Raw genomic sequence first — 12,321 nt, 5'->3', positions numbered from 1 at the left:
TTTATTTTAAAAAAGAATATATGTTTGATACTGTGTTAAAAAATAAAGTTATCCAAAGAAACACAACTGAGTCCCAAAGGATCTTTCAAGACCTGTAAAGTGACAGTCATCTTATTTATTTATTTTTTCTAATCAAACTCTTTCATTCAAAAACTTGGAATTTGTGGACTTATATAAGTTGTAACATAGGCTATAATTAAATGAGCCATTTAATCATCTAAGATGCTCCCGCGGTGCCTTTTTTCCTTCAAATTGAATTAGGTTCGATTTTCTTTCCATCAAATTCAAGTATTTATTTTCATAAAATGCTGCATGCTGCAAATATTAACTAAAGCTGTGAGCAGCAAAAGTGACATTTTCAATTACAGGCTGCAGTTCAGTGTTCTCCATATAAATTGTCACGTTTGCGCAGCAAGAACCCACTTTTGCTGAGCGCAGGATCCCACTAAAGATTAGAATTAAACGTTGTTTAAAGATATTGAAGAGATTTGCCATGCCTTTAAAGAGTTTTTCAAATGAATCGGTCAACCTTTAATCCTAACGACTCGCTCAACAAGTCACGTTTTGCAGGACTTTCCATCTGCCCTGCCCTTTATTTACGTTTCTGTTCATTTTGGAAAGATGCTATAAAGCAATTAGAACAGAAATAGATTATAAGTTTAGAAAAAAAATGTACAGGTGTTTTTGAAGTCAGTCATAGACGCATGATGTGTCAAACAGCGTCATCTTGTGGCAATTTTCGGGGGCCTGCACACTGACACAAGCGATTCCAGTTAAATATCTTTCAGAGAAGTTTGTGTATTAGTATTTACTATTTATTTCTTTTTGTGGAAATTTGAGTGGATGGGAAACAGGCCAAACCAAAGCACACTGCTCCCTCTCAGGTGCAGATATTAAAAGAAATTAAACTAAACTCTAGGTGATCTGTTTAGAGGAAGTAATCAAAAATAATAACACGCACTATTGCGGTTTTAGGAATTTAAATAGTCTCACATTAATAGAACGACCTGCCAGTCAACTGAGGAAGCTTTTTACGCTTTTTTTCTTCCTCTTCTTCTTCTTCTTTTTCCCAAAGCTGCACCATGCTCCTTCAGGCAGAACTAGGTGCCTGTCTGGCAAATAATTTAAAGTGAAATCAGCAAACTGCACACAGCACATTAATATTAATCCAGCCCGCCCCTGATGCTCTATAACTAACTGATGACAGAGACGTTTACGAACAAGGCATGGAAGAACAGTTCTGGTTTATGGTGCTTCAGAAAGAGAGCAGATGCAGTAGTTTTACAGTTTCTTATATTTTAGAAGTTATACTAGAAAGAAATACGTGAATTATATATTTAAAATTACAAAACCATTTTATCAGTTAAGCATGCATGCGACAAGAAAGCAGTATTTGACTCTGAAGTATGTGATCTTTAGCTTTAGGCATATATATGTTGCTCAATACTTAACCTATACCTAACAGTTTTATCTGACAGAGTTGCAGCTGAGTCTAAAACAAAGTACTCTTATTCATACTTAAAGCAAATATAGCATCGCTAATTAAAACGCAGTGTTTTATATTTTCCCCCACCCCAGTGTAGTTCACAGTAGGCTATGTGTCTTGATGGCAATATTGCAGCAAAAATAAATCTTGCATTGCCTTGGAAGTCCACAAAATTTAATTATTTTGAGTTATTTCTAATCATATGGGGTATTTGAACCCAAATAAATGCAGATTTTAATCTGAACTCAGACTTGATTCCAGTTTATTTATTTATTTATTTATTCATAATTTATTTCATTAATCTGTGAGTTTATTGGATAGTTAAAAGGAGCCTCTTTCTTTCTCTAACACTGAATTAAATTGATGTGGATCTCTGAACTGATTTAAACAGTTTTATTCTCTTTTTTATTCTTGTTCAATAACCTCTAAATCTGTATCTGTATTCTGTGTTTCTGTTGCTCTGCTGCCAAAACTTACCTTCCACATAAGTTAAAGCATAAATCCTGGATCTCATAGAGTTAAGGAATAGGAAGCCATTAAAGGTTCGGATTTATCTGAGCACTTGTAAAACAATACTTTAGAAAGCATCTCATCTCAAATCTCGTGCAACACAGTACTGTAAATCCTTCTATGTTTATCTAGAACATAGCCAGCGTAAAACTACCAGTCTCTCTGAAGAGCTCAGTTTTCCTCTAATTTACTAGTGCTGTGATAACTCTGAAGGATTCGCTGGTGTTGATGGCTTCATGGTCCATTAGGGAATGATAAATCTGAACAGGTCCTGTCGATGTTAACAGAGCAGCAGAGAGGGAGCCAACTTTTATCTGTTGCCAGTCTCGGTCCATCGCTTCACTTCCTCCGCTTCTTCATCTTGACTATTAATCCCAGATAGTTTGGCTGAAGTGAACTCTTTCTCCTCTTGTGTGCCAGCATTTGGGAGGGAATGTCTTATCTGCATTCAGATCATGTGATATACATGATTTGAATTGATTAAGTTCACAATAAAGTGTGGTCATCTAGTTAATCAATGATTGGTTGCTGGGACGAATATGAGCATATAATGTTGTTTGTCTGTGTTAATAAAGTGTTCATAATAAGTGACTTGATCCTCAGAGATTCTTTGAAACCTTCACACCTCATCGTCATGTTATTCTGATAACGCTAACGTGCATGACACTGAGGCTTTATGGTATAATGAAGTAGAAATATGGCTTAAAATGTGTAAAACGTCTGCACTGTAATACAAGAGATTCAGAAAAATAAGTGGTGTTCTCCTTGATTTTTCTCCAAAAACTCACACTTAAATGTGTCCATGTGTGAGGCGAGTTTATAGCACATTTTATGTACAAGACAATTGAAAGTATTTTTTTTTTACATAAAACATTAAAAGCATTACATGCAGGTGCAGAAGAATCATAAAAAAGTACATTAAATACAAAAGTAAAAAGTAAATTAATTAAATAAAAAAAGAAAAAGCTCAAATAGAATATGATAACATGCATGAAATAAAAGTTTGTGTAATTAACAGCTGTTTTGATAAAAACAATTGTACATCAACAGAAATTGAATGAAAATTGAGCAAATATCCACTGAGACATCACATGATCATGCCCTTAGTCGTTCCACCCCTTTTTCACTTTAATTCTGGTTTGATTTTTACAATTGCATGAGTCTGGTTTCAGTTGTTGTCAGCATGTTTATATGCACAGGTTTGACTATGCCATTGTTATGTGAAAGCTCTACTATGACATGTAAATGGATTTCAATTAACTGAGAGGATAGAGCATAATTTGTTGATATATAAGAGATTGATATAAAGCCATTTTTGTTTGACAATTAGTCTCTGATGTATAATCTTGGTGGAGCAGTGATATAAAAGTAGGTTGGGAATAAGAAAAGACCCTCTGGAGTCTAAATGCTGGAGAAAGATGAGCAGAAATGGGGCAGCAGAGATTTCTGATGAGGTATCAGGAAGGTAACAATTAGCCTGGAGGGCTAACTTTTGCTAAACCTGCAAAAGTCAGAAGTTTCAGAGACTGTTACGGCTTAGACTGATCGGCTCAAAAAGCTATCCGGTAGGAAGATCATCAGGCTTGAATAGAGATTACAGAATTAGGAATGAGGTGAGTTTGGTAGCAAAAGAAAACAGGAGTGATAAAGTATAATATGCCTAAGAATGAGGGAAGGTACTTTCATAGTCATATTTACATATAAGCTTCATTACATTTCTTATCCCAAGAATCAACTTACTCCCTTTTAATACGAATAAGGAGATTAGTTTTAGGGTTTAATTAAAGAATACAAAATAACACAATATGCAGCTGTTCCTGCAGCTGAAACATAGTCCCGTTGTGTTCAGACTCTCAGCTCAGCTCATTTAAAAGTCTTTTTTAAACTACAAGATACAAAATGAGTCTAAATTACTGGGATTTTTCTCCATAGCAAAACAACATAACTACAAGTTCCATCCTAAGAAGTGTGTGGAATAATAGAAGTCATCTCCTTTTCCCCAGTGGAACCAAATACTATTCATTTTAATGTATTTTGTTGGAGGGAATCCAGAACAGCTTCTTGATTTAAAAGGTTTACATCATACAAGTTGGGTCATGTTTGGGGTGAAGCATGTTTAGATCCAATAATCAACCTTTTTTAACATGCAGACCTTCATTAGCAGTCACTAAGTAACCCCCAAACCCAAAGATGTTTTAAAAAGATGCTATAGCAGATAGCAAGCATGTTGAAATATTAATAAACATGCTAAAGTTTCACTGTTGCAAAGCTTCATGGAATAACTACTTCATTTTAAATAAAGAGACTTAATCTTAGTATTTTTAAAGTAATTTTGTTTATCTGTCACAGTGCCTCACACAAGTTTACTAAAATTCTCCTTCAAGAGTTGGAAATGTATTTCTGAAGCTCAGACCACTGAAAAAGTCAACAATCACACAACTTTTCTCCCACCTGTACTTTCATTCGTTTTGGTGGCTCCCATGGAAATTAAATCAGCAGAAGGTTATTACTTAATTGTGTTAAAGGCCATAACTGACAGCGTAACGATAGCAACTTCCAATTTACTCCCGTTGTATCCACAGTTTGAAGTCTGTTGTTTCTTTGATTTCTGTCATAATTTGGACATAGTTGTAAATTAAGAATTGGATTTAGTGTTAATTTTGAGATCCGAAGGGAATAAAAAACCATTAAGACACCATGTATTGTAAGGTATATTGATTATAGATATTTAAACTTTTAGCTTTGAACAACACAAATTGCCTGAGGCAAAAATCTAAAAGGTTAAAACAAAAATTATTTGAATAGTTTGGTTTGGTATGATAATGATAACAAATTCTACTAAACTAAAGAGAACATGAAACTTTTAAAATGTATTTTAAACCCTTTTAAACTCCAGAGGTTTCAATATTTAATTGTTATACAGAAAAATATGTCAGACAAACAGTGTGCTACAATGAAGGAAAATATGCAGATGTTTCTTAAAGAAATGGATTTACAAATCCGAAAGCCAACAAGCCTGAACAACTAAAGGTCATCATACTCCATCCCATACAATTCACAAACTGTTGTCCCTCCGGGCCTGAAGAGAACTTGATTTAGGGAAGGATGCATGTTTGGTTTAAAATAAAGGACCTTTGTGATCATTACAGCAAAACTAAATGGAATCATCGTCATAAGAAAGAGTTGATACCTTAGGGGAGGAAATGTCTCTGTCCAACAAAGTTCAATGACGTCTTCACCATCTTTCCAACAAGGACGTTCAGCTGTCGGTTTCAGTGTTACATAACCTGTGAGGCAAACTTTCAACTCTGCCTCAATGCATTTGCAGCGTAAATTGATTTTTCATGTCCCTGCTGCTCACTGACAGCGTGCGTGTTCGTGAATGTGTGTGCGTGAAATGACGATGCATGTAGAAGAACTAACAAACATATTAGGGTCAGTCGATGGAAGGGACAGCCCTCAGGACTCCTCCCCGGCATCCTGTCCTTCTTCTCTTCCGCTCTCTCACCACTTCATCTTCTTAGGACTCTCAACCTTCTGCCCAAACACCAAATGTCAAAAGATGCTTGGAATGTCACAACAGTTCACCGGGCAAGGGTGAGCTGTTGTTATGGAGACTGCATCACATCCTTGAGTTTGGTGAGACTTTTCCAGGAAGGTGAGATGCACAAAATATCAAAGACATCTCAGAGTGCTCACTGCAAAACATCTTAACCTCTGTTTCTTTTTAAGTTTGACTTCATACATACATTTTCAAACATGTAAAGCAAAGTTGTGGAGAGGTGCTGGAGTATAATTAATTTATGTATTTCTCCTTAATTTAACCAGATAAAAACCTCTTTGAGATTAGAAATCTCTTTTTCAAGAGTGACCTGGCCAATAAAGGCATCACAATCACAAGTCCACAATGTACCACATAACAAACAGATCAACTTTCAAAACACAACAAGCAAAATAAAGGTATGAGCCAACATTAGGTAAATGAAATACAGCATTGGTTGAGTACTACAGAAACATTTACCAAAGAAGTTTTCCTCTCGAGCCCTTAGAATCGACTTAAACTCCCCCAGAGAGATCAGTTTTGTTCATTTTAAATCAGTTAGCAAGATATTTTAAGTGGAAGGAGCAGAACATTTAAAAGCTTTTTTCTTGTTTCCTGGTCTGTTTTCACTCCAGGGACTGCCATATGTAGACCAGAATGAGATTGAAGGCTATGTTCAGTCTGATTTTTGGACAAGTAGGTAGAGAGAAATAAAGGAACTAGGCCAAAAATAGTTTTATATAGTATATAAAAATCAGCCAATTGGAAAGCCTGCGTACACAGAGGGATGGTCATTTAGCTGTAACATATGAAGTGTAGTGATGTGTGTGATTTTCACAACCAGTAATGAAACACAGAGTAAAATGGTATACAGGATCTAGTTTCTTAAGATACTGACTAGGGGTTAAAAAAATAGCTGATGTCAAACATTCTCTTGTTTTGAAGGAGAAATTGGATTTGCTCCTAAAAAAGAAACCCAACTTTACTTGTAGCTTGGATCCTTGGATCTGAGGTTTTCAATGTGTTTTGAATGATTCTGATCAATGGTAAATAAAGTTAAGGAGTAAATAAAGTTTGGAAAGCATGGCCAAAAGTGAAACTTTTATTTGTCTCTTTAAGATTTGCCATTGGCACAGATCTTTGGCTGTAATCATGACTGACATGAGAAGGACCAAGCTGCTGAGTGCTTATCTCAAATTGAAGTTCTTATTATAATCTTTTAAACAGGGGGATCCTATTTGATCATTGGAACAAGATGACAGAAAAATAAACTGAGATGGCTTTCCCCTGTGATGATTTATTTTAACACCCTCTGTCCCACATTTTTAGGTAATTTTATATGACAGATGGGATGTGCCAAAACCTAAGATTTAATTTTCTCTTTGAAGGCTACTAAACTGACAAGAGTTTTATGTTAAACTACACAACATGGCCAAAAGTAAGTGGAAGTCCTTATTCACACAGTTCTGTAGTACCATGCACAAAGAGATCCCTGCCTGCAGAGTTCTGACCTCATTCCCATTCAGCACCTCCAGGATTAACTGGAATACAGACTCTGTTTGAACAGTGTTGGATGTCGGTAAAGCTTTTGTGCTTGAACTGGAGCAAATCCTTGCAGCCAGGTTCCAAAAACTGGTTGCAAGCCTGAAAGTGGAGGAGAGAGTGCTGCTAAAGCCAGCACAGAATCCCTTGAAATAATAACTGCAGTAAATGATTGTGCACCCCATAGAAAGCTTATCCACCAGGACAGACTCAAGAGAAAAGCTCTATCAGGAAAAATTATATCAAAAGACACAATGCCATCATCCTAAATTGGGATTTATAACTTGAGACGAGAGTGGAGGGCAGGTTGATCAGTCTGATGCCAAACATGTATCCAGCAACAGGGAATAGATCGGTTTGTAAAATTATTGGTTCACACAGAGAGGCTGTAGTAAAATCATACCTTAATGACAAAACATACAATATAACTTAAACCTATTTCTTAGACCAAAGAGTGAGTCTCTCTCCTTCTGAATCTCTCAAAATCTGTTCTTCTTTTCTGTGTGGCAGCTGGTCAAACTTATAATGCCTCATAATCCAGCTGAGTCCCTGCCATGGTTTACATTAAGGGGAAACTTCCAGATTTTGGTGTCTAAAGGAAAATTACACTCTTTGGCTGAGAAACATTTTACCAAGAGGCGTAAGACCCGGCTAAAAATGCTCTGCTCTCCACAAGAAAGTCAGATCTACTAAGAAAAAATCCGCTTTTGATAAGGCTACTGAAGCAACTATCAATGGGATTTAATGAATGATGTTGACTGTTATGAGACTAATGACTTGAAATGGGAAAACACAAGAGGGTCATATGTCAGCAAACAGAGCCTGAAACATCATGCTGAAGGAACATTTAGAAATAAATAAAAAAAAAAATATATATAGGGTGATAAATATCTGTCAGATCAAAAGGAATCTGATCATATAAAGTTTTCAGTTTAACTTATTCATGAAGGTGGAAACACATGGTTCTGTTACAAAATGTACCTGCAGAAGCACAACTCAAGCACTTTGACAAAGTTTTCAGAACTGTACCCCCATATTTTTTTAGTTCATTTAAACATATGAGGGCTAAAATAATTAGCTAGTTCAAAAAAAACATACACTTTGGTACTGAAGTAAAAACCAAAGATAAAACTGGTTGGAATTTGCTAGTTGCACAATAAAGGATAATTTTTTGGTTTATCATTCAACCTGGAATATTTTCCATTGAAGTGCCTTTTAATGTTAAATTCAAAATAATATGGAAATCAGACATATATAACTTTGTGCAGTTCCTGGTTTCCCACGTTGGATAGTTATAATTGAATCACAAAGACCCGAATTTACTGTTTTAAAGAAGAATGTATAACTGCTATTGCCCATGGTGCGAAAAGGTAACTTTTACAGCAAGGGGTAAAAAAATTGTAAAAATATTGCATTTAACATTAAATCATTTCAGCTACACAATCTAAACATTTTTAATACTTTTCCTGAATTCTAGCCTATGTTTTGCATTATATGAAACTATAACAAAAGTGATTTCTTACAACTATGACATGTTCAAGAAACGCTTAGGTGGTTAAGAGTTAGATGAAAAGGGATAATGTTATGAAAAGTTTGAATCTCCTCCAATCCAATATCTTCCAAGGACATGATGCATTTCAACTGGTTAGGTTTAGGCATGAAATAAACACGGTTAGAGTTAAGAAAAAAAAAAAAAAAAAAACACATAACACAATAAGAGAAACGCATCAGCTGGAGATTATGCTGAATTATCATCCTCTAACACTACATTATTGCCATAGATTAAGCTTGGTTGGGTAGAAACGTTACTTTGGTTCTTCATCATCAAAAACAATGTCTCAGAAAGTCTTGAATGGAAGATGACCAGAAAGAATCTGAGCTCTTTATCTGGAACAAAAATACATTTTTTCTGCTTTATCTGCTGCATCTGAGAGAAGACAGTGAGAGCCTGTTTGTGTCGACTTGAGGGTGACTGGTTAGTTGAACATTTACTCAGATAAATTCGTCCCATCCGCCCCCCACCCCCACCCCCACCCACCACTCCCCATTAAATATTTTCAGCTTTAATGGCTTCAGATGGAAGCTGTAAATTCATGTTTAAATGAAAGAGCCATCTTGCGGCTTTGGCATTTCAATTATCCACCACACTCTGTGCACTACACTCTATCATGCTGTCAACTTTAATGTTTTAATATTCTGTTTTAAGAGCCAACTCACAAACACACACAAAAACACTAACGCAATACATACATATGCTGTGAATCCTCTTCAGTGTGATTTGATTCACAGCTAGAGGAGCTCTGCCTCAGTGAAAAACCAGCTCAGAACATTTATATGAAACCAAATTAATAGCGTCCTCATAGATTTTCAAGTGAGTCCAAGATGAGGGATAATTTGGGAGTTAATCCATATGAAGACCAATCAAACGTTCAGGAAAACATGCATCATGGCACTGATGACAGAAATGTGTGATTAGCATTGCACTTCTTACATTTAGTGGGATATTTGTGTTATTTGCTGCTCTTTCTTTCTGATCTTAATTTAACAAACAAAAAAGCCTGCTCTGTTTGTGCATGCATTTTTTTATTATTATTAATTTATTTTTAATTATTTATTTTTTGTTGTTTGTTTCATCAGTGTCCTTTAGCTTTTTGGGCGATACATGTGTTTTTCTGATCCAACTATTCGTCGTAAAAACATCAATAGTTAGCTTACAAACTGTAGGACTGACCATTTTTTCTTGATTTTTAGAAGAAAATCCAAATCAACCAAGAAGCAAAAAAATGACCACTGCAGCAATATTCTATTTTCTAAAATAATTTAGCATTAGCATCAAGCTCAAAGTACCCCATGTGAACAATAGCTGATTTCAGATTCTTAACACTGTAAGTACTTGAACAATGAATTTACTGTATTTGTTGAGCTAGCTTATGTAATTGCACAATATTTGCCTTACAGCTAATTTATAAATATAAAATGCATCAAAAAGCACCATAAATTGTACTTACATTACTATAATTAATGCTATGGCTACTTTTTCTTGATCGTTATTGAATAATAGACACTTGGGTTCTGGTCTCATGCTGAAAACCATAAACCATAAAAAAGCCTAGCTGTTGCAGTTCTGGTCACAAGAAGAAAAACCTCCATCTAGTTTGTTATAGAAAGAGACTCGTATTGAAATCCTATTAAAATAAAACTGATCATTGAGCAGAGTGTGGCTGCAGAGGCAGGGGTGGTGGGCAGAAGAAATAAGCATAAACATAAAATATCTCCAACTACTTACTCCCCCAAGCTATAAATTTGTCTTAGAAAGAAATGAGAATCAGCTCAGGGAGAGAAACTCTTATTTAACTGAAACTCACCATAATTGGCTTCCTCTTTGTTCTCTTTCTCACTCCTTTTTCCACATTCCTCAATGTCCTCTTTACTAAAAACATCCATATAACTAACCATTCTGAGACCACCATGTTAAACAACTTTGCTCAAATAATTAGCAGAAACACAAAAAGCTGAGATCTAAATGGTTTTCTTTTGCTGGGATTACTTTAGAAGCCTTTAAGCCTTTTAGCGTCACATTCAGAGGTGATTTACATTGCAACCAAAAACCATGTAATTCACCTGCAGATTAAAATCAGAAGAAGCAGAACCTAGATATTTATAATTAAATACAGCAGATATTTCTGCTCCCTCTGGACTTCTGGTCCAAATGGAAATGCACAAAATACAAATACTGTTGAGTTTTGTGACATACTGACAGCACTGTATTATGCAAGTTATTGCCACTTTTTTTTTTTTTTTTTTTTTTTTTTGCATAATGCAAAGGAATGTGGGCAAAACTCTGTTTGCATTAAATGATCATATATGCAGTAAAAAGCATTAAATATCTGTAGTTCAGGCTTTTCTTCTTTTATTTCCCAGCAACTCATTTGGCACAACATCAGGCAAAGAATGAGCTGTATGGTATATTTCTCTAATGTTGGTGGTGCTTAGTTAGCTACACATGCTTATAAAGAGCTTTGAGGGGTGAATGAAGGTGCTAATCTACAGATGAGTAATACAGAGTGTCTGACAAATCAGTGGCAATGAAGAAAAGAAACTGAAATAAAGAATTATAAGTAGAATAGAGATAGAAATTAACAAATCCTGGCTCATCTTCAGTAAAAAAGACTGCTTTGTTGTCACATACTTGAAAACCAAGAAAAGATACTCAGCAAGGTGAGGATGGGTGACTGGAAAAATCTTTATGCACCCTTGAGACAACATACAGTAAAAGGTTTGCTGAACACGTGTATCTAGCACAGTCTCACAGAAACTACAAATTTCCACAGTTACAATGGCTGCTTTGGGCCCTGGGCCATGAAATGTCTAAATCCTCCTCTGTATTACATCATATATTCTAAGTCGGAGCTGAAAAGTCAAGGGTTGAAGGTTGGTTCCTTGTTTTTATGTCACCTTTCACACGCTTGAGTAAACTATGTTATGAACTTGTCACAAAAAGTAAGGGAATTTGTGTTTGATTGAAAAATTTCCCCCTTTAATAATACCAGTTGTTGTTGTACTAGAAGTGGCTGGAAAGCCTGATCAGTCACATTTACAGCAAGGTATAACTTGTAAGGATCGTGCTTCTGTGGAATGAGCAACATGTGGGTAGTGCGCCTCAAGTATGTGTCAAATTCCCAGAGAATGTGCTCCTGTTGGAGTTCACTCTTGTTTTGGGATTCATGTGCTACCAGACCTGTGCCAGTCACAGACGTTTGACTGGTACCTGATTGCTAGTCATATTGGAATGAGATTCTGGAGTCAGTGGTGATCCCATATCTCCAGAATATGGGACCTAACTCCATCCTACAGGATGACAACACTTCCCAACAGATCCAGGATCATCACAGAGTACTTTCAGAATTTGGGAGTAGAGAGGATGGAATAACCTGCTGTAGATCCAGACTTCAAACCAACTGAACACTCCTCCATCACATGGCGGGGGGGCCTGGTCACCCTGGCTGCAGACCCTTACAGTATCAAATCAATAAAGTGTAAAAACAGTTGATATGTGTTGTTTTTTATTACTCATGCAATCCACCAAACAACTCAGAACAAGAACAACAGGAGAATTTTCCAGAGGTTTTTGGCACCTTTTGGGGGCGTACTAATCACACGCTTAGCTGTGTTGCTCATTCTTAAGAAGCAGGATTCTTACAAGTTATACCTTATTATAAAGGTATAATAATATATAGTACAG

This window comes from Melanotaenia boesemani, chromosome 22 (genome assembly GCF_017639745.1).
Source record: "Melanotaenia boesemani isolate fMelBoe1 chromosome 22, fMelBoe1.pri, whole genome shotgun sequence".
Classification (NCBI taxonomy): Eukaryota; Metazoa; Chordata; class Actinopteri; order Atheriniformes; family Melanotaeniidae; genus Melanotaenia; species Melanotaenia boesemani.
The sequence above is the reverse complement of the archived record's forward strand: the minus strand, read 5'-3'. Positions refer to the sequence as shown.